General features: G+C 46.6%; 1 protein-coding gene across 2 annotated transcripts in view; it reads right to left on the minus strand.

Annotated features, from left to right (window-relative positions):
* Window positions 1-23,203, minus strand: part of MTCH1 (mitochondrial carrier 1) — a 1,187,755-nt gene that overhangs the window by 848,871 nt on the left and 315,681 nt on the right. The window lies entirely within an intron of this gene.

Below are 23,203 nucleotides of genomic sequence, written 5' to 3' on the forward strand. Positions count from 1 at the left end.
TTTCACTTTTTATGTGTTTGATGGGCTATGGTGTCCTTTACCCCATAGGGCTTCATGTGTTTTTGATATGTGGGTTACACAGCACCCTCCGTGGAGTAACCCAGGGGTGTCGTAGCGACCCCCAAAATATAGACTCCATACCCTGGGACTGACTACTGTCTCCCAGGGCATGTAAAGTCACCATTGGCTTTATTAGTCAAATTGTGAACAGAACCAGTACAAACCATCATATTGTGGATTTACTGGTCGGGGCAATTCGATTGCCCCGGGGTCTGTTGTTCGAGGGGGCACTGTCCAGTTCCCCCCGACCAAGTTTTGGCTGGTGGCAGTGGATACTACTTTTTATCGACCGCAAATATATTCCTATGGGATTTTCCCATTGTTCGAGGCTACCACTTTTTAAAATAGCCTCGAACATACCGCCGGTTTATTAAATTAATATAAATTCACTGGTTGGTATTTTTTGCCGAAACCTGGTTCCAAAATGGCGTTTGTGTTCACTTCTGTGACTCCAACCCAAGTCGAGCCCTTTGTTCCACTTTTTGGCGGGCTTCTCCACAGAAGCCTCCAAAAGTGGTGCCCCTCTGTCTGGTTACCACAGGTGGTGTGGGAGGGGGTTTAGGCACCCTGGACTGAGTTGCCTCAGCAACTCAAGTCGCACTCTTGTGTGATTGGCCCAAGTGGTGGGCCGCCCGGCTCACCACTTAGCATGTTTGAGTGACAGCTAGGCTGAATGAATGGGGGTTTTCTGCATAAAAGCAGGGCTTTGGGGACTGGAACTTCAGAAGTCGCCACAGGACCTAAAGAATCCGAGGAGGGAGAAGCCGAGCCGACCTGCAATGACGACACTGCCGGTGGAGCCCTGCTGAACCGTCTCACCACTTTTCCCGACGACAGAGGAGATCTCCAGTCCGGAGAGTCTTCTTCCTTTGACTGGTGGGGATAACCAGTTTGCCCGTCTTTTCGCCTTCCTGGACCATCTCGTGGCTGCCTTGCCCGTGCCAAGCACCCCGGCAACCGGAATACCACGGTTTACTACTACCGCGAAGAAAAGGCTAGTACCTTGTAACCGGAAAACTCTGCGGCTGGTTTCTTCCCTGGCAGTGCAACGACCTTCATCTTTCCTCCACGTCGAGACCTCCTCTTCCTCTGGACGAAACACTGTCTTGCACCCGCTGCCAGGAACAACTGCCCCTGCTGGAGCATTCTTCCCATTTCAGGTACTGTGTCCCACCTGGCTTCCCTTGCGACAGATCGTTCGGGGTGACAGTAAATCCTCGACTTTCTAACCTGGGTTAGCGTGGGGCCTGTTAACTAACTTTTCCTGACTTCATCTCAATCTTTTACGAACTATCTACAAAGACTCTTTGGGCATAACCCCACTGTGTGATCCTGGACACATTTCGCTTGCTCTCTCCAAGAGTGGGCCTGGCATTTGAATTTCCTTGCTCTCCAGTAGACTTTGCCTAACCTGCCTCACTGTGGTTCTTTGAAAAGTATTGATTTTTGTGTGCTTTCATAACTTTGCCTTTTCTCTCCCTTTTTTCTAAAACTTATTAGAGTGCCATCTTATGTTAAGCGCTCACCTCTGTCTGAAAATAAGTGGTGTTTCTCATTAAGACTTGTCTAATAAGTAATTGGGGTTGTATATATATGTAGTAGTGACAGTGTGTTAAATTTACTTACCTCTTTTTTGATAGTGTAATTTACAAGTGTGTCTTTAAATAAATAATTATATACTTTTACACCAAAGCTCTGGTCAGTGTTTGCTTACGCTACTGTATCTCTGTACCTATTGTGTATACTCTATATACTGCCTAACTCATCTTGAGAGAAGTCTGACTGCTCAGCCACGGCTACCAGGTAAATCTCGGTGGTACAGACTGCTACCAATTGGGTTTACTGCCAACCACCTGTAGTCCTAAATCTTTTGCAGTGGTCCCTAAGGGAACTGCACAGGTTTCTGCCTAACATATACACAAGGAACTGGCAGGGGTGGACTGGCCTATAGGGAACTCTGGAGATTTACCAGTAGGCCTCTGTACCCTGGGCCTCCTATGTGGCATTTCCACATTTTTCCTTAGGAAAAAGGGATGGACTTGCTGAAATGTGTAATATGGGGCCACTTTGAACATTATTTCCAGGATCTCTTTTGGTCCCCAGTCCACCCCTGGGAACTGCATGTGTAAATTCAGTCATAGTCCAAATAGCAAGACTTTGCTCATGTTGAGACAAAATGGCATATTCCTGTCGCAGACAAGAATAGCTACTTACTTGTAAAGACAGTTCTTCATCCTGGGAATTTTTATAGAATGTGTAAACACTGAAATGCCCAGCCAATGCGTGAAAATCCCAGAACACACTCAAAAATCTCAAGTGCAATTTTAAAGTTCTTATTATATTTAATATACATGGTAAGATGTGGTTAGTATCTAGACAGGGGGTCTTAATAACTGGCACAACATGGTTGAAGGGGATCTATGTGATCACTACGACCCCCAGAATTCCGATGGCCGAAAAAGGTGACTTTAAAAAAAAAAGTTTAAACCCCCTTTACACCACATACATATTTTGGGGGGACCCGCAACCCCCTATACAACTAATATATCCCACACCCCCCCACACATATATATGGGAGTAGTTTCTTACCTGTAACCATTTCTCCAGCGTTGGTATCTTTCATGGATTCACATGCTTAGAATATTCCCCGTCAGGCTGGGAACCCTCGGTATATTTATTAAGACTTTTTCCATAGGAAAAATTTAGACACTTCTGTGTCCCATCTTTGTTGTTTTGGGCTGCGTATGCCTGACCCAATAGGACATGGGGGTATAAATAACCCCGCCCGCGGCTCCCTTAAGATTTGAACCCCCAAAGTAGAGGGGACATATAGAGTTTGCATTCAGGGGAGGCCGGTGGGTGCATGTGAATCCATGAAAGATACCAACTCTGGAGAAATGGAGTTAAAGGTAAGAAACTACTCCCTTCTCCAGCATTGGATCTTTCATGGATTCACATGCTTAGAATAGATTATACAGCAGTACCCCTAACTTGGAGGTGTGCAATGCAAACCAAGACTGTCCAAGCCACACATGCAGTTAGGTATACGAAAAAATCCCCATCACGGTACATTGACAATAACTAAACATATGGCATATTGACAAGAGCATACACCCCTTTGTGGGGCTTACCTTACTGAAGCAGATGCCGAAGAACTGCTCGTCGTATCTGCATATCTGCCGCATGCTGTTGCTCTAGGCAATAATGCTGAGTAAATGTGTGCGGCACCAACCATGATGCCGCTTGACAGATGTCCACCAATGGAATTCCAGACCATAACGCAGCCGATGACGACGTGGATCTTGTTGAATGAGCTTTTGGTCGTCTTTCCAGAGGCTTTCCTGCTCAAGAGTGACAAAAAGCAATAGTCGACGACACCCAGCGGGCCAGTCCTTGCTTAGAGATCTGTTTTCCCTTCACCAAAGGCCAATAAGCTACAAACAGTTGCCTTGTACGTCTAAAACCTTGAGTACGACAGAGATAGAACTTCAAAGCTCTTTTTACATCCAACGTGTGGAGAGTTTTTTCTGCCACAGAAGAGGCTGTTGCAAAGAACGTTGGTAGAACAATAGAAGAATGTTTGTGGAATGTCGTCGGGACTTTAGGAATGAAGTGAGTTTAAGTTGCCAATACTACTTTGTCTTTGAAAAACCGCAAGTATGGCGGATCAATGACCAATGCCTGTAATTCCAAAAGGCTTCTTGCTGATGTAATGGCTACTAAAAAGGCAATTTTCCATGACAAAAACTTCAACGACGACGATGACATTGGCTCGAACGGAGCTCTCATTACTGCTGACAGTACTAGATTGAGACTCCAGTTAGGTGGAAACTTTTTGGCTGGAGGAAAAGTCCAAAACAGGCCTTTCAGGGAATGTTTTAGCAGTCGATCGCTAAACAGCGGCGTTGAATGTCTTTTTCGAGTAAATCTCGAGATGGCCGCCAAATTAACTTTAATGGAGGAAAAAGCCAATCCTTGGTCCGCCAAGTGTAGCAAATATGGAAGAATCTGTTCTGCTCCGACATTTAAGGGGTCTACCCCCGGATGATCCCTGCGCCACACACAGAACCTCTTCCATTTACCTGCATATGAAGCGTTTGTGGACGGAGCTCGTGCCGCCTGTAAGATTCGTCGAAACTCCGAGGGAATGTTCAGGTCCCCAAACTCGGAGAAGTCAGGAGCCAGGCAGTCAGGTTGAGGGAGTCTGGATCATGATGCCAAACTGCTTCTTTGTCTTGAGATAGGTTTGGAATCTTCTGGAACTTCACTGGTTCTGCTATCGACAGTTGGAGTAGGTCTGAGAACCACGACTGTCTCACCCAGTAAGGAGCCACTACAATTACCCGACATGGGTACTTGTGAATCCACTGGAGTGTCCGCCGAATGAGTGGCAACGGAGGGAACGTGTAAGCGAACTTGTTCGTCCACGGGAAGGAGAGCGCCTCCTCCATCGATCCGGGTTGTGGCCACCTGCTCGCGTAATGTGCGCACTTCTTGTTCTCTCGGGTTGCAAACAGATCCTTGGATGGATGACCCCATTTTCTGAAGATGTTTGCTAGTTGTCGATCGTCAAGTTCCCACTTGTGCAGTTGATTCATTTCCCTGCTGAGCGAGTCTGCTTGCATATTCTTTACCCCTGGAAGATGGCAAGCCATTATGCTCATATTCTATGTGAGGGCCCAATGCCATATTTTTTTAGCTTCGCTTAAACGAGCCCAAGAACGTGTGCTCCCTTGTTTCCTGAGATAGAACATCATTGTTGTATTGTCCGTTAGTATTCTGATGACGGTGCTCGTATGCGCGGCAGAAAGGACTTCAGAGTCCAACGTACTGCTCTTAACTCCAGCACATTGATGTGAAGAGTAGACTCCACTGGGGACCATTGACCTTGAACTTGCAGGGACCCTAGATGGGCCCCCCATCCTTTCAGCGATGCATCCGTTACCGCCGTCGCTTGAAAATCTGGTTCCTGCAGGGGCATCCCCCACGTCAGATTATCCGAGAGCTGCCACCAGTGAAGTGCCCGCAGAAGCTGATTTGTGATGCTCAACTTGTCTGACCATAAGCCTCGACTCTGGGACCATCGGTCTGGCAGAAACTCCTGTACCGGCCTCATGAAGAGACGGCAATTGTTCACCAACGGAATACAGGACGCCTAGGCCCCCAGCAGTGACATGTATTTTCTGACTGACACCCTGGTGCCCACTTTCCATTCTTTCGCCTTTTGTGTTAGTTTTTGAACTCTTTACAAGGAGGGCTTCACTAGCACTGATTGAGTTTGGAATTCTGCGCCCAGAAATACCAAGTTCTTTGAGGGCGTTAATGAGAATTTCTCGAAGTTGATTGCAAAACCCAAGTGCTTCAGAAGTTGCATGGTGGCCTTTAGGCTTGCCTGTGTTATGCTCGGCGACGAGCCCATTTCAGCCAATCATCCAGGTAAGGGTAAACATGGTGACCTTTTCTTCGCAGCCAAGCTGCCACTGGAGCCAAACATTTTGTGAACTTCCTGGGAGACGACTTTAGTCCGAAAGGAAGTACTTTGAACTGGTAATTGTTCGTACTGACTACGAACCTCAGAAACTTTCTGTGTCGTGGACGCATAGGTATATGAAAATATGCGTCTTGTAGGTCTAACAACGCCAGAAAATCTCCCGGCTGTACGGATCGGATGACCTCCTGAAGCATAAGCATTTTGAACCTCAGATTTATCAGGGTCTTCTTGAGAACCCAAAGGTCCAGAATGGGTCGCCAATTGCCGTTGGGTTTTTTGACCACAAAGTAACAAGAGTAAATTCCCCAACCTCTCTCGGCCACCGGGACGAATTCTATAGCCCCTTTTCGCAGCATAAGCTCCACTTCTTGTTGTAATATGCAAAGATTTGGTTGTGTCTAATACACAGGTGGAATTTGTGCCCGCGTTTCCTTGAACTGCAAAGAGTGGCCTAGTTTTATAGTGTCCAATACCCAGCGGTCTGTTGTTATACTTTCCCACTCGTCGACGCGACGGGACACCCTTCCTCCCAGGACGTCCTGAAACCTGTCATTGTTGGGACTTTGACTGTGTCTTTTGCTGACGAGGAATATCCCCTTCTCCTCGAAGTCTGGTAGTTTTGGCCTCTTCGCGTTGCCTGGACTGCACGCCTATAAGGAGTATGATGTCCTACTGAAGTTTCGGTCTCTAGATGCGGTAAAGCGGGAATTTCCTGATGCTCCACGGAAGGGACGAAAGGATCGAAAAGCTCTTCCACTTTGCAGGGCTCCTAGCGACTTGGCCGTGTCTGTATTTTCTTTCATACCTTTCAAGGCCTCAACCACTTACTCTACTAAACAGTTGGTCACCCTCACACGGCATATCGAGCACCTTATACTGGACCTCTGGTCTAAAGTTAGTACATTTCAGCCAGGCTTGCCTTCTCAAAAACACTCCGTTATTTATTTGCTTGAACCCGGACTCTGCCAAGTCCACAGTGATGTTAATCGAGTGGTTCGATGCCTCTTCCCCCTCACGGACCAGCAACATAGCCGACTTTCTGTGCTCCTCAGGAAGGTGTTCTAGGGTAGGGGCCAAACAATGCCACATCTCCCTGTCGTACCTTGCCATAATTGCCAGTGAGTTAGCTGCTTTAACTGTCGTCGCTCCTACAGATAGAACCTTCTTGCCAAACGCGTCCTGTCTTCTAGCCTCATTATCCGGAGGGGTAGAACATTTGTGTTGCGATCAGGCCTACCTAGCTGCTGCCACCGACACTACAGACTCTGGGGAAGGTTGAGCAGTCAAGCATTTAGGCGTAGAGTCTGGAGCTTTGAATTTCTTTTCTAACCTACCCTTTATTGTTGGTTCTGGCGCATGTTCCTCAAGCCTTCTTGCCAGACGTGGTCCAGAATGGGAACTGAGAAGACTGACTTCCTTCTTTTACCCATATGGTCGAACAAGAAGCATTCCTTCTTTTCTTCTTCAGGGATCAGACCAAACTCAATACAGGCTTTGCCCATCATCGTGTGAAAAGCGCCGATGTCGTCTGGCGGTGACGGTTGAGCCGGGCTTCTAGGTGCTTCCATTTCCGCCTCTCACTCCCATGTAGGATCCCTCGAAGAGGATGATGAAACATCTGAAAAAGAGTCTCTTTGTTCTGACTCTGAATCTTGTAACTCCCCTTCCTCCAGGTATGAGCGTGGTGGTTCCTTGCTAACCGGACGGGAGGGTGGATTCCCCGTCATCCACATAGAAGGACCCGGTTTGTCATCGGTAGACATCGGCAGCATCCCCGAAGGTGCGCCTACGAGGGGTAACCTTGCATCCAACTGCTTCAGAAGAGACTGTAGCGTGGACAACACTTGCAAGGATAATAAAGATTGAGGGTTCAATAAAGACGATGAAACAGGGATACTTTGCCCTCCCGAAATCGTCAACGAACCAATCCCTTGCAATCCTAGATCTGCTGGACCAGCGATCTGTTCTCGATCCTCCTCCATGGATGATATTGAGAAGGCCGCCTCCGGCTGTAATAAGGCCTATGGCAGAACCGCATCGTACACCTCTGGCTGCCATGCCCTGGGAGGGTCCACCGTCGACGATGTCAATGTGGAGACGTCTATCGTCGCTGTCGTATTCACTGGGGCCACTGCAGGTGTTACCTGAATCGACGGTAACAATCTTGTCAACGACGGAGTCTCAGTCGATGATGGTGTAGGCTGTGACACAGCTTCTTTTGGCGATCCCTCCTTTTTTGAGCTAGATCTATGCCTCGTCGAGTCTCTACTCGAGGAAGACCTGTGATGGTCTCCTGAGGAGGAGGTCTTCAAAGGATCTTTTCCTTTTTTCGACGAAGATGAAAAAGAAGACTTTCCTTGGTGGCGATCCTGCCCATGTTTCGACGAGGATTCTTTTGCCGGGTGTTTCTCTGAGGGGCGTTTTTCCATAGATCACGGTTTCTTCATCGGAGGCTCTGCTGACACCAACCAGCGATGGGATTCCTTCGATGACTTAGGCCTGGATGCTAGACTGCGCACATATCCTACCTCCGATGAAGGGGAGGTTCCTTCATTTAGCCCCATCACCAGACGTCTATTCCAATACTTTAGCGTTTTCTGTGAGAAACCTTTGCAGATCTCACAACTGTCCGTCGAGTGATGTGGGTGTAGACAGTACAAGCAATCCATGTGCCCATCTCCTTCATAGACTTTTTTCAGTCCGCGCGTGGCACACGGGCGGAACAACGCCTTTCCTGACATTTTAATGAAAAAACTCTCAAGAGTAGAATTCAACCTTGTACAGAAGTAGAAACAAACACGAGGTGCTCCCGCTACTTTGGAGACGGTTAAAATCTGAAGGGAGCCGCGGGGGCGGGGCTAGTTATACCCCTACGTCCTATTGGGTCAGGCGTACGCGGCCCAAAAGACGTAGATGGGACACATAAGTGTAGAAATTTTTCCTATGGAAAACGTCTTAATAAATATACAGAGGATTCCCAGCCTGACGACAGGGAATATTCTAAGCATTTGAATCAATGAAAGATCCAATGCTGGAGATATATATATATATAGTAAGGGGGGGGGGGTCGGAATTCCGAGGGTGACATTTTGGGCCATTACTGTTGAAGGCCATGGCCAGTGTGCACTGGAGAAGACAGAGCATAATAAAACACTTGGAATTCAGTGAAAAATGTATTATTAAGACAGAGTTAAAATGATCCGATTGATTAATCGCAACAAAACCCCAAAAATTTGTCGGGTGTGGGAAGTGACGACCATGTATGTACATGAGATCACAGCAGGGATTATCAATGAGATAAATAATTACATCATGGGGACATTTATGAGGGAGGAGGGCTCTGAATTAAGATGGTTGTCACCCACCAAATTTCCCAGCAATTGGAATCAGACCATCTCAACTTTGTCTTAGTGAAGGTTTTATTAATGAAAATGTATATATTCATTTGTGACGATCTTGCAATAAAAAAGTGTTTTGGGGAAATGACAATCCATAAATGAAAAGCAGTTTGCCTAGCATGCATTTTTACAGCCCTTCCCATATGTCAGGGGTCTGCATCCTGCAGCTCTCTAGATGCTTTTGACTATAACTCACAATGACTGGGGTTGATGGGGGTTGTAGTTAAAAACGACTGGAGAGCCAAAGTTGAAGACCCATGCCTGAGTACAAACAAAAAAGCTGGCCACATAGGCAGCTTACACATGAGTTACACAGAAAGACACTGTGCTTTTAAGGTCAGCTGAAGCCAGTTCTTTTTAACACTTCTTTCAGGATAGCTGGCACTTGTAAAATAAATGTTCTTGCTTCAGTGTTAAGAACGAGAATCCGGATTGATGGGGGAGGTGGGATGGTTGTTTATGAATTTAATGATGATGCCCAGCATGGAATTGCATCAATATTCATTAACAGTGAAAAGACTGCCAAACTCCCAAAGGAGGGTTAAGAAAAATCAGGAAACATTCTCAAACAATACAAGAAAAATCAAGTGGAATTACTGCCTCTAAAGAAACTTAGGCAAACAGGATGCGTAGGGAGGCATTTCCCACTTGAGCTCTGGCATCTGAACATAGCCAATAATGACATGAGAAGGTATGAACCGATCTCCGAATTACTGCTTTACAGATTTCTGAATTCAGAACATTTCTCGTAAAGGCTGCAGTAGAGCCCTCACCTCAAGTTGAATGTGCTCTAGGTTTTCCAGATACAGTTTGGTTGGCTTTCTGACAGCAGAACTGGGTTCCGGATACTATCCACCTGGAAAATGATTTCTTAGAAGCAGGTAGACCTGCGCTACTGGCCCCTTAATTGACCAGCAGCTGCTTGGATTTTCTTAGTTATTTGGTTTAATCTAGACAGTATCCCAAGGACCTTTTCACATCCAGGGTATGCAACGACCTGTCTGCTGGCGTGGAAAGATCGGCGAAAAAGACAGGACGGAAGATCGACTGACTCAAATGAAATACTGCGACTAATTTAGGAAAAAAAGAAAGGCGAGTTGTCAGTCACCTTGTCCCTATAAAATACCTTGTAAAGTTAATTTTGTGCATAGGGCCTGGATTTCCTGAACTATATCCTAAAGAGGGCCCCATGAGTTTGCATAGGACAATATTCAGCTCTCAGGGAGGAGATGTTCTCCTAATAATGGGATATATCTTTCTAAGTCCATTAAAAAAAATATTAGATCACCAGAATCTTGGAGGATTCCTGGAAAGGACTTTTCTTGTTGGCTCGACCAGCCAACAAATCAACATTTATGGAGGAGGATTGCAGTTCAGATTTAGCCAACTGAAGAAGGTAATGAAGTACAGTGTTCTAACAGGTAACAGGATTGTCTCCCATGCTCTCACACCACAAGAAGAATCTCTTCCACTTAAAAGCATACAATGTCCATGAAGCAAATCAACTGGCTTCTTCTTAAGAACGCTATGCAGTCATTGGACAGATTTAAGTAACAGTACTGCAAGTGCTCTGGAGACATGCCATAAGATTCAACAACTGGAGGTTGTCAAGGATTAGCTGTTCGTGTTAGTCAGGAGCTCATGTCTGTACGGCAGTCTCAACTGAAGTGCATCTGGGTACTACCATTCGTGAAGCTATGCTAGGACTATCAAGATCATCTTTGCTTTGGATTGTTTGAGTTTGACAGTGACTTTCGGAAGCAACGATACTGGAGGAAACAGAAGAAAACCAGGGTTCATCGTAAGGGCACTGCCCTTGGACCTGCAAATCTGGAGGTATTGTCAGGCCATTTAAAACAAACGTCCATAGCGAATAGATCTAGCTCAATATACCCCATTTTTAAAAAAACAGATTTTATGACATTGCCATTTAAGACCCACTTGTGATCTTCTTGAAAAGACCTGCATAGTTTATCTGCTTGATTTCTATGGACTCCATGTAGGCGAACTGCTGTGATTGTCATGTTCCTACCAGCAGGCAACACCAAGTTCTCTTTGCTTTATGTAAGGGGATTTCTGTAAGCTATGCACTTGAAGCTTTCTTTCAGAGCTCCAAACATTAAGTTCTACGGTGCTGGAAATAAAAAGGAATTAAAGTTCCACGAAAGGAAGGGCTCCTGCCTTCCCCTATGTTTCTTCTGGGCTTTCCCTGTCGGTGCAGAACATGCAGACAAAAAGGTTGAATAATGTTCCATTGTTTCAAAGGGCTCTCCCCTTGTGTATCTTTCTTTATACAATATTTCACTTCATAGTTTCAAGGGGGATAACTTCTCCCTTGAGTTTCTCCACTTATTATGCTTCCACAATTTTAAGAAAAAGAACTTTCCCTTTATTTCTTCTGTTTTTCCCCATCCAGTATATTAATACAGTACAAGGTTATCCCAGGGGGATAAGCCTTCCCTTGAGTCTCTTTTAAACAGACAATTCTCTTGAATCTTCAGTTTATCTCACTACTAGTGACCCTACACCTCCTATTTTGTTTGAGGTAATGCATGGCCACTGTGTTGTCCGTCATTATAAGGACATTCTTTCCATGTACAGAGGGCAAGAAGGCTTTCAGCGCTAGTATGATTGCCCTCAGCTACAAAAGGTTGATGTGTAGTTTGGACTCCAATGGAGACCAACGATTGTTGATTGTAAGACCGCTGGCATGGGCTCCCCGCCCCGTGAGTGAGGCGTCCGTCACTACTGTAATCTCCAGACATGGTTACCAAAAATGTTCTCCGTTCAGAATATTGTCCTTGCAGGCCCACCACAGGAGATCCTGTGCCTCCCTGCTTGGAATCTGAAGTAGGTCTGACATCCTTCCTGAGAATTGGGACCATTGTGTTCTCAGAGCCCATTGAAGGGATCTCATTCTCCTGCGGGCTTCTTGCACCAGAATAATGCAGGATGCCATGAGGCCGAGCAACCTCAAGAAATCGTAGGCCGGAAGATTTTGGGCATTTAGACATTTGGAAACCATCTGAAGAATGTCTTGAGCCCTTGCCTTGAGTGGCGAGCTCGTTCCCAAGGATGTGTCTAATACAGCTCTGATGTATTGAGCCGTTGAGAAGGTGTCATCTGTGACTTCTTTAAATTGAGGGAGAAGCCCAGTCTGCGAAGGGAGTGGCAGGTGACCTTGAGATGATCCAGGACTTGCTCAGGAAAACGTGCCCTGATCAGTCAATCGTCCAAGTAGGGGTAGACATGAACCCCGCCTCTCCTCAGATACGCTGCCACCACCACCAACATTTTGGTGGAGACCCTCGGGCGGTGGTCAATCCGAATGGCAGGACTCGAAACTGATAGTGCGAGCCACCAACAGCTAACCTTCGGTATTTTCTGTGCTCGAGATGGATTGGCACATGAAAATAAGCATCCTGAAGGTCCAGTGACACCAACCGATCATGAAGTTGGAGGGCCTGAAAGAGCTGAGAAAGAGTAATCATCTTGAACTCTTCTTTCTTGAGGAACGTGTTCAAGTATCGCAAGTCCAAGATGGGTCGCAGTCCTCCGTCTTTCTTGGTTATGAAAAAATATGGGGAGTACCAACCCTTGTTCACCTCCGGTACATGTACCGGTTCCATAGCACCTTTCTCTAGCAGGGTTAATATTTCCGGCACAAGGAGCGGATCTGGAATCCTCAAAGAGTGTTTCCCTGGTCGATTGTTGTGAGGCTGCATTATAAACGGTACGCAGTAACCTTGGGCTATTGTCTCCAGAGCCCAAGCATCTGAAGTAATGGCTTGCCATTCTTCGACATGCTGAGACAGTCTGCCCCCCACCAGTGTGCCCCCCAAAGCGGTTTTGAGGCGGTTGCTGCAGCTTCTGATGGCAAAGAAGCTGCAGATGGAGCTGACTTTGCACTTTTACCTCGTCAACCACGAGGGATTTTCCTTTGGCCTCTTTGGCTGGCCAGTCCTCTCGTCTTTCCAAATGAGGAGTAGTCACGATAGGATCGCCCCCTCCATGGTTGTCCTGAAGAACGAAAAGGCTGAGGTTGCTTAAAAGCGGACCCTAAAGATTTGGCAGGCGCCTTCGAGGTCTGCAACCTCTCAAGGCTCTCGTCAGCCTTGCTGCCAAAAAGGTGAGACCCGTCAAATGGCATGTTCAGAAGACGGGACTGCACATCTGGTGCGAAACCCGACTTCCGCAACCATGCAAATCTGTGCATTACCGTGCTTGTAGCCACAGACCTGCTAACGCTGTCTGCAGTGTCTAGTCCAGATTGATGGGATTTCTGCAAGCTTACTTGCCCTCCTTAACGATAGCTAGGAAACCTTCCCTTTCTTCCCCTTCTGGAATGTGCTCCTCTGCCATAGAGATGCACTCCCACAGAGAGTACGAAAATCTGGCTAAGGCACAAGTGGAGTTGGCTGATTTCAAGGCCATACTGCCAGCTGAAAATACCTTGCGTGCCCATCCATCCACACGCTTGTCGTGCCTATATGGAGGGATGATAGGGTACGCCGCTTTGTTAGATGTAGCTGTGGCTGCCTGGACCACCAGACTCTCTGGAGTGGGGTGTTTGGACAGATAGCCGGAGTCGCTACAGGAAGGGCAGTATTTTCTGGGTAGGGACTTATCCACAGCAGGGACAGAATCCGGGGACTTCCAATTTTTGGCCACCCTATTTTACGAGGCCACGGGAAAGGGTAAGAATGGGTCTGAAGGTGGACCTTGGTCAAGGATGTCTAAGATCATCCTGAATAAACTGAGCTGGTCGTTTTGCCCAACCTAAATAGTCTACCACTTTTGACATCAGGTGTCTTTAAGAAGAATCAGAGTGTTCGCCTGGTTCCGGTTTGCCAAACTCAGTCTCTGGCATTGTATCTACTCCACTGGCATTGTGCAGTGTGTCAACCAGATCTTTCATCCTGATTTCCTCAGATATTAGACACTCTGGCACATTTGGAGTGCAAAACTCCAGACCAAAAGCAACCTCTTCTTCCTCAGATCTTTCCTCTTCTTCAAAAATTGAAGATAAGGATTTAAAATACTCTTTCCTGGGTACAGGAGTGAAAGATTTTTCAGGAAGTGGAGTTTTTGTGGTAGGCTTTGGTTTTGCAGCTTTTTCCTTTGCTGCAACCTGTTCAGAAGGCTGAGTTGAAGCCTTAGAAATCTTCGGCACCGATGGCTTTGGTGTCGACGTTGACACAGGCGTTGATGTAAATGGGGCTGATGGGGTCTAGGCCTCAACGACCACCTTCGAAGATTTCGTCACAGGAGAATGTGGAGTCTTCGACGGCATCGAAGACGTCGAGCGCTCATCTTGACTCAAGTGACTCTTTTTTACCGGGGACCTCGAAGGTTCTCGATAGGACTTTCTTCAATTACCCGGGTTCGAGGGCGCCCGAGTGTCTGAATGGGAACACTCTTGGCCAGCTTCCGAGGAAGGTGCAGCCTGAGGCTTGGCCTTCTCAAAAACTTCAAGCATTTTCAGTCGAAATACCTCCCACTCTGCAGAGGAAGAATGTTTTGTGGGGCAACTGAATTTTCAAGGAGATTCGTCTGACGACAATGAAGATGGCGACCGGTGGTGTCGCTTCTTCGATCTCCTCATCAAAGACGAGTGGCCGGAACCAATTTGGGAACTCGACCTTTTTTCCTCACCGTTGCGTTGAGGAGAATTAGCTACAGATTCGACGGTCGAGGATCGGTCATTTTTTTTGTTTTACAACCCACCTGTAATTTCCCCTTCCTTTCTTGCAGGGGTTTGTTTACCTGTCATCGCCTGACACTTCAAGCAGGCCTCTGTGTCGTGGTCTTCACCCAAGCACCACAGGCAAGATCGATGCGGGTCTGTGATGAACATTTCTGAAATGCATTCCTTGCACTTCTTGATCCCCGAGCGAAGGGTATTTGGGTCGATGAGGAAGACATTTCGATGATTTTCTTACAAAGAACGTAACTGCGTAGCAGATAAAAGTAACGAGGCGTGCCAAGTCTCCGAAGCAACACGTTCTGCTGAAAAATGGAACAGAAGCCAACGGGCGCCTCACGTGCTACTTGTATACCCGATGACATCACCCTCGATGGAGGCCTTCGAGGGACATCGACTCGACGGCATCGACGCACACCGCCCGCTGCCGAGAAAATGTTTCTGATGCAGCCGAAGTTGGGCGTCGATATCAAAGATGAGGAACACGTTGGAGGACACAATCTATTCAAAAATACATTTTGGAACCATTATGGATTCAATGACTCTAGCCATCCCCATTCATCAGGAGAGAGATTGCTCCTTCGCCATGTCCCCCAATGAATTCAGCCACACAGGAGGAAGCGAACACCTAGTGAGAAAATGGTGGCTTAGGAGCACCTCCATATGAGAGGGACTTCCCCAGTGCACCATAACAAGCCCTCATGCCTATAACCACAACTCATCAAAAACCAATTTACTCTTTGATTTAGATTTTGTTTTCTTTCCCTATAAGACAAGCATGTCTTCAAGGGCTAGAGAGAACATAATAGATGAGATGTGATCAGAGGAAGAAAGTAGATGAGTTCAGAGGATGGGATGAGATGGAAGCAAGGTGGGACTGTGATGATAGAAAGTAAGGCGATGTCAGAAAGGTGAGATGAAAAGACAAGAAAGGAATGAGTCTACAAACCCACCCCATTCATCTTCTCTTTCTTCTCTCTCCCTTTCCCCTGCTAACCTTTCTCTCCACTCTATCCCTCTCTCCCTCCTTTTCCGCATAGCTTGCTGACTGGCCGTCTGGTGTACCTCAGAGTCTCACAGGTCCCTGCCACCCTCACCAGTCCTCTCGCACTTGCCTCCGGAACTTGCACTTGCCTCATCGTAACTGCACTTGGTCAACGACCCATGAGAGCGGCATTTCTCAGCACTTACCGCAGCTTCTGACTGACTGGGCGCACTTGCCCCCCACCTGCAAACCCACGCTGCACTTGCCCCCCTCTCCTGCACCTGTCTGCGCACTTGCACCGTCTGAACGCACCATGCCTTGAAGATAGTCTGTTTTTCCCTTGTCTCTCCTGCTTGCATGGTGGCGCCTCAATGCACTTGGAAAAACTGCAGAATTGTTATTGGACCTATTTGCTGTTATCTACGCTGTTAAATGTATTATATGCACTTGTTCCATGCACCCACTCTGCTCGTGCAGACTTGTATCGTTCCGAAATTCAAGGGCACTAATGACAGTTTTTTCCCCTTGTTCCCTCCGTCCTGGGGCGCTTTGAAACACTTGCTTTGTGTAGAGGCGCTTTCCAAATAAACAACACCATACCATTTTGCCTCCCAATTTATTGATAGTACACCTTGATGCACAGAATTGTCTCTCCTTCCACTTGACTAAACATGGTGCCTCATTCCGGATACCATGAATCATTGCAATGACAGGTGAGGAAGAAGGTCTGCTCTAACCCCTCAGCTTGTATTAGTAAATTATCCTCTGTGCCCCTAAGATTTAATAATATGGCCCTGCATTCTCCTATGATTGTGTTGGTGTGGACTGCACTGGAGGAGAATAACAAGTTTCTCACACCTGGTAACTTTCTCTCAATTAGATGTTCCTCTCGCGTATTCTTCGTCTTTGATATCTCCAATATCCAGCTGCAGTTGCTTTGGATTTTTTCTCCGGCAGCAGGCACTGTGCGTCGATGCGGTCGACTCGATGTCCCCCGCTTCCGACTCGAGGATGATGTCATCGAAGATATTTATAGCAGGCGTAGCGCCTGTTGGCTTCAGTTCTGTTGTTTCATGTCATTCTTTCATCAGAACTACCTGCATTAAAGCGGATTAGACCATACTAGACCCGGAAGCAGCATAAACTGCTATAACATGGAATTTCTACTGCAGGGTAAGCTGGGAGGCGCGATGAGGAATACGTGGGAGGAACATCCAATTGAAAGAACGTTACCATGGTTAAGTAACTTGCTCTTTGAATGGATTGTGTCCTCCCACGTAATACTCATTTTTGACAGACTGCCAAAGCAGTATTAGTTTTGGCGGAGGGTGTACACATTTTGTCATCAAGGGCTGTTTTGAACCAAATGAAGGACTGCTTCCCCAAAGCTTCCATCCTGACGTAAGGTGAAATCAAGGCAGTAATGCTTTGTAAAAATGTGAATGGTAGACTAGGTGGCTGCCTCACAAATATTTTTTATTGGAAGACCTCTTTGCAAAGCAGAAGTAGCCATGGCCCTAGTGGAATGGGCTCTCAAGCCTTCTGGGGATCTTTCCCAGCCAGCCTATAGCATTCAGTAATAGCTAAAATAATCCATCTGGACAAGGTCTGTTTGGTTACAGCATGTCCCAGCCTATGACCAGTGTATCCTGTAAATAGTTGGTCATCCAGATGAAACTTTGACATCCTTGAAATGTAGATACTAGGAGCACTCCACGGGTCAAGTCTGTGTAGTCTCTCCTCTTCCTTGCCAGGATGAGGTGGAGGGTAAAAAGTAGGTAATACTATCTTTTGTCCCAAATGAAAATCTGATAAGACCTTAGGAAGAAATTAAGGTTGACCCTCTTGTCTTTATGAAAGACCGTAAAAGGTTGTTTAGAAGATAGTGCCTTCAACTCACCCTACGGGCTGATTTTAGCGCTCCTAACAAGATGGCTTTGAATGTTAGTAGTATTAAGGGACATGAATGGAGCAGATCAAATGGTGCACACATAAGAAACTTTAAAACAAGATTAAGGTCCCAAACTGGAACCTGAAAAGGAGATGGAGGGAACATATTAGTGAGTCCCTTTAGAAATGGTATCACCAAAGGTATTTTAAAATGACGTTTCCTCAGACGAGCGCTTGAAGATGGAAAGCGCTGCCAAATAACCTTTTATGGTCCCAACCTGGAACATCAGATTGGCCAAATGCAGCAGAAAAGAGAACACCTCTGGTCTTTTGCATAGAAAAGGCTCCACATTTTTATCCCTGCACCAGCTGCAGAAGTTTTTCCAACAGAAGTGGTACAAAGACTTCTTTGTTGGCCTTCTGGCCGAAAGCAAAATCTCCATTACGTCATCCGGGAGGGCCCAATCCTTATACCTCAGCCTCTTAGAAACCATGCATGAAGGTGGAGTGTCTTGACCTCTGGATGGAGAACCCGGCCCTCCTCTCGCGAGAGAAGGTCTTCTCTTTGTGGAAGACATATTGGAGGGCAGATGGACATGTCCAGAAGGTCTAGGTACCTCGTCCTCCAGGCCCAATCTGGGGCAATTAGGATCATGGATTTCCCAAACTTTCTCAACCTCCTGATCACGTGAGGAATAACGGGGACTGGAGGAAACACGTACAGAAGTGGAAACTACCAATCCACTTTGAATGCGTCCCATAGAGCTCCTCTTGGAGGAAATTCCCTGGAGCAAAACAGTTTGCACTACACCTGTTAACACTGGTTGCGAACACCTCCACTTGAGAGGTTCCACAAAGGGTGAAGATCTCTTGAAGGACCTCCTGAGCTAGTTACCACCCGTGGGAGACAGTGCTCTGCCTACTCACACCGTCCACCGCCATGTTCTCCTCTCCGGCTAGGGGAACTGCTGATGGAGAGATTCCTTCTTGTATTCCCCAGACCCAGAGCTGCATTGACTTTTTGCACAGTGGTAGTGACCCTACACCTCCTCTCTTGTTGAGGTAATACATGGCCACTGTGTTGTCCGTCATCATCAGGACATTCTTTCCCTGTACAGAGGGCAGAAATGCCTTCAGCGCAAGTGTGATTGCCCTAAACTCTAAAAAGTTGATGTGTAGTTTGGGCTCGGATGGAGACCAACGACCGCTGATTGGCAGATCGTTGGCGTGGGCTCCCCACCCCGTGAGTGAGGCGTCCGTAACTACTGTTATCTCCAGCCATGGTTGCCAAAAAGGTTCTCCCTTCAGAATATTGTCCACGCGGGCCCACCACAGGAGATCCGTTGCGACCCTGTTTGGAACCTGAAGTAGGTGTGACATGTTTCCATAGAATTGAGACCATTGTGTCCTGAGCGCACATTGGAGGGATCTCATTCTCAGACGAGCCTCTGGCACCAGGAAAATGCAGGATGCCATGAGACAGAGAAACCTCAAGAAGTCAGGGAGACGCTGGGAACTCTGAAATTTGGTGACCATCTGCAGAATGTCTGATCCCTCACCTCGGGTGGCAAGGGCTTTCCCAAGGATGTATCCAGTACAGCCCTGATGAACTGGAGCTTTTGAGATGGTATCATGTGCGACTTCTTGTAATTGAGGGAGAAGCCCAGTCTGTGGAGGGAGTGGCAGGTCATGCTGAGAAGATCCAGGACTTGTTCAGGATAACATGCTCTGATCAGTCAATCGTCCAGGTAGGTGTAGACGTGCATCTACCAGTCTCCCTGAAACTCGCTGCCACCACCGCCATCAGTTTGGTGAATACCCAAGGGTGGAGGTCAGCCCGAACAGCAGAACTCGAAATTGACAATGAGAACCGCCAACGTGAACCTCAGGTACTCTGTGCTTGAGATGGATTGGTACATGAAAATAAGCATAATGAGGGTCCAATGACACCATCGAATCCTGGAGCTGAAAAAGTGTGACCATCTTGAACTTGTCCTTCCTGAGGAACTTGTTCAAGTATCTCAAGTTCAAGATGGGTCTCAGTCCTCTGTCCTTCTTGGGGGATTAGGAAATATGGAGAATACCATCCTTTGTTCCTCTCTGTTACAGGTACAGGTTCTACAGCACCTTTCTGTAGCAGGGTCAACATTTCCTTCACAAGGAACTGATCTGGAACCTTTAAGGAATGGCGCCCCTGTGGATTATTCTGAGGTCTCTGAATGAAGGGGAGGCAGTAACCTTGGGCTATGGTTTCTGGTGCCCAAGCATCGAAAGTAATACCCCGCTATTCTTTCAGCTGCTGAGACTGCCTGCCTCCCACCGGGATGTCGTGAGTCAAGATGTCAGTTTTGAGGCGGCTGAAGCAATGGCTGATGGTAATGATGCCGCTGCTTGGGTAGGCTTTGCACCTCTCCTTCGTCCACCACAAGGCAATCTTCTCTGGCCTCTTTGAACAGCCATTCCTTTTGCTCTTCCAACTGAGGAATAGTAGCGAAAGGATCTACCCCTCCAAGACGGTCCACTGGGGTGAAAGGGATGAGGCTGGCTAATAGTTGCCCTTAGAGACTTGGCTGCCGCCTTCGAGTACTGCAGCTACTCAAGGCTTTCTTCAGTTTTGCTGCCAAAAAAATGGGACCCGTCAAAAGGCAGATTGAGGAGTCTAGACTGAACGTTCGGTGCAAATACAGACTTCCTCAACCACACAAACCTGCGTATCACGGTGCTTGCCGCTATGGCTCTGCTGATACTGTCAGCAGGATCCAACCCCGACTAAAGAGACTCACACATCTCTTCTCCTTTGGGAATATGTTCAGCCGCTATAGATGCACAGTCCAATAGGGTGTAAGTGAATTTTGCAAGGGCACATTTAGATTTGGCTGATTTGAGAGCCATGATCGCAGCAGAAAATACTTTCCCTTTTCGTTTTGATTCCTGCTGCTGCATTCATTTCTGTGTTTTTGAATGAAAATATGCAAGGACTGCAATTTTGCGGAGAAAAGGACTCCATTACCCAGCATTTCTACACAGCATTCCTACAGAGCCTCAGTTTCATCTCCAGACCCAACACCCACAACGCACGCTTGGACTTCAAAATCTGCATTCCCAGCGAAGCGTAGCAGAGTGTAGGCAGAGTGTCTGGTGCTGAGGTGCGGACTGGTCCCTTTTCGTTTTGATTCCTGCTGCTGCTGCATTAATTTCTGTGTTTTTGAGTGAAAATAAGCAAGGACTGCAATTTCGTGGAGAAAAGGACTCCATTACCCAGCATTCTTACAGAGCATTCCTTCAGAGCCTCAGTTTCATCTCCAGACCCGCCTCCCGCAACGCAGGCTTGGGGTTCAAAATCTGCCTGCCCAGCGGAGTATAGGCAGAGTGTCTGGTGTCCGGTGTCTGGAGGATGGAGGCAGGACCGACGACATCCATGTCTGAAGGTGAGCAAGGGGTAACTTTGGGTCAGGTTATCCCAGTTCAGCAGGAAGATGCATTTACTAGTGAAGATAAACACGCTAAAGAAATATTGTCGGTACCATTAGAAAATTACATTTCGAAAGCTTTAGGTGTGGGAGGAAAAGAAAGCTCAGTCACTTTTGGATGTACAAATTTGGAAGTGCAAACCTTTCCAAATGAGTTGAAAACGCTGATACAGCAAGCTTGCCCATTCAACATCATCGTAAACATTGACCCACGCACAATTGATGAAGGGAAGGGGGATGGGCATTTCACTACAAGACACCGCCCCTGAGATTCAAATTGACACCGAACTACAACGGCAGGCACCAGCCAAGCTTTGTGCCTCCAGAGAAGGTAACGGCAGAGATTAGTACACGCTGTCGTCCAGGGTCACATCCATTCAAGAACTAAATTCAACAAGGTGTTTCCAGGGTGAACGTAAGTGGGTGCCCCCGAGCTTGTCCTTTGGTGACAACTTTATGGGGCACCATTTTTTCTTTAACAACAAGTCACGGTCATTCGTAACCAAGGTCCTACAAGCTTCCAGTAGAGCGTGGGTCAGTCTGGAAATTTCTGATCAAATTCTACTGGAGACCTCGTTAAATATAGAGGCTGAGAGCCATCAAAATTGGGTCCGTCAAGAGAAAACTCTTTCACAAGAAGCTAACAACCCAATTAAATGCCGCAAAATAAGTTTCAAGAAGCAAAGTACCCAAACATTACGGTCAGTGGAAAATCCCAACGATAGAAAGATTAAGGCCTCTCAGACAGGCGAGGGAATAATGGCAAAGGAAATCCCACAAGAACTGCATAAGCCTTTACAACCAGCTGGAAAGCCTTCTATAGACACTAATGAGATAGCTTTTCATACAGTGTCAACGCTGACAGCCATCTTAGCCCTATTTCATGAAGCTTCATGAGGCCATGGTGGGCACCCTAAAAGATCATACCACGGTGATCATACCAGGTAGCGGGCGCCCCTCTCTCGATAGAACAAGGCTTGATAACCTGTTCAGTGGTTATTAACCACTTGAGAGTTCGCAGCCACTGCTTTTTCTCACTGTGCCTTTCACAGATGGGAAATATCCATTTGCATATTAGTCTTTGTCCTGCCCAGGGGCAGTCCACTGAACAGGTTATCAAGCCTTGTTCTATCGAGAGAGGGGCGCCCGCTACCTTTGCAAACCGAGATTCAAGGAAAGGCCAAAGTTCAACAAAGTCTGAAAAAAGATGATAAAACTAGTAAGCTCACCATACAGAAATCACCTCTTGAAGGTGACGTGTCAAATTGGAAATGTTTGGTGGGCATTTTAGCCGACAAACTCCATAAGCAATAGGATCAAATCGGTCCGATTGAATGGACCCTCAAACTGGAATACTAGAAGGTCATCACAACTTTTTTCTGATGACGGAAGTAATCTTGGGAAAGCAGACATTATTTGCCTTCAAGAGGTATGGCTCACTGAGGTTGCCTTGATAGAGGGGTATTGGGTAGTATTGAACCCGGCGATCAAAAACCAACTGGGCCGTCCCAAAAGTGGGCTGTTAATGGGGGTGAAAAATAGTCTAGGTTGGTCCCTGATGTATACCTATTGTCCAACTCCATTTGTTCAGGTGGCTACAATGAAAATCACAAATTATGGTCAAAATGAAAATCGAACACTTGTCGTGATAAATATTTATTGGAATCCGGCAGACAAAAGAAATAATAACTTGGTTGATGATATTGCAAAGCTAACAGATGAAGAGAGGTTGAAATGTAGTTATCCTTTGATAATACAAGTGGGAGATCTGAATTGTACATGCATAGACACGAACAATGAACCAATTCTGGAAGAATCTGATTCTACAAAACTTAAAGATAGAAAAGGAATTGCCTGAAGAAAAATGCTTCAGTCAAGAGATTGTTTAATTTTAAATGGTATTTTGAAAGGAGATGTTCCGGCCAAACCAACATGGAGAGGGGCGTCTAGCAATCAACTACTGGATTATATGTGTGTCTCTGTGAATATGTCGGCACTACTAAAAACATTGGAGGTAGTTATAAGTCGAAGGAGTGATCACAATCAACTTAAATTAACGTGTCAAGCACTTGCTTCAGCAGAATTAAAGAAGTATGTACATAACATTGAAGTAAATCCAGGAAGAAATTGATTATATATCAGTACTAATAAATTGCCTTAACTTTCCCACAGTCTGTTTAAGGCAATTATTAATATGCAGGATGC

This window comes from Ambystoma mexicanum, chromosome 13 (assembly GCF_040938575.1).
Source record: "Ambystoma mexicanum isolate Mex_15411 chromosome 13, UKY_AmexF1_1, whole genome shotgun sequence".
In the NCBI taxonomy this organism is placed as follows: domain Eukaryota; kingdom Metazoa; phylum Chordata; class Amphibia; order Caudata; family Ambystomatidae; genus Ambystoma; species Ambystoma mexicanum.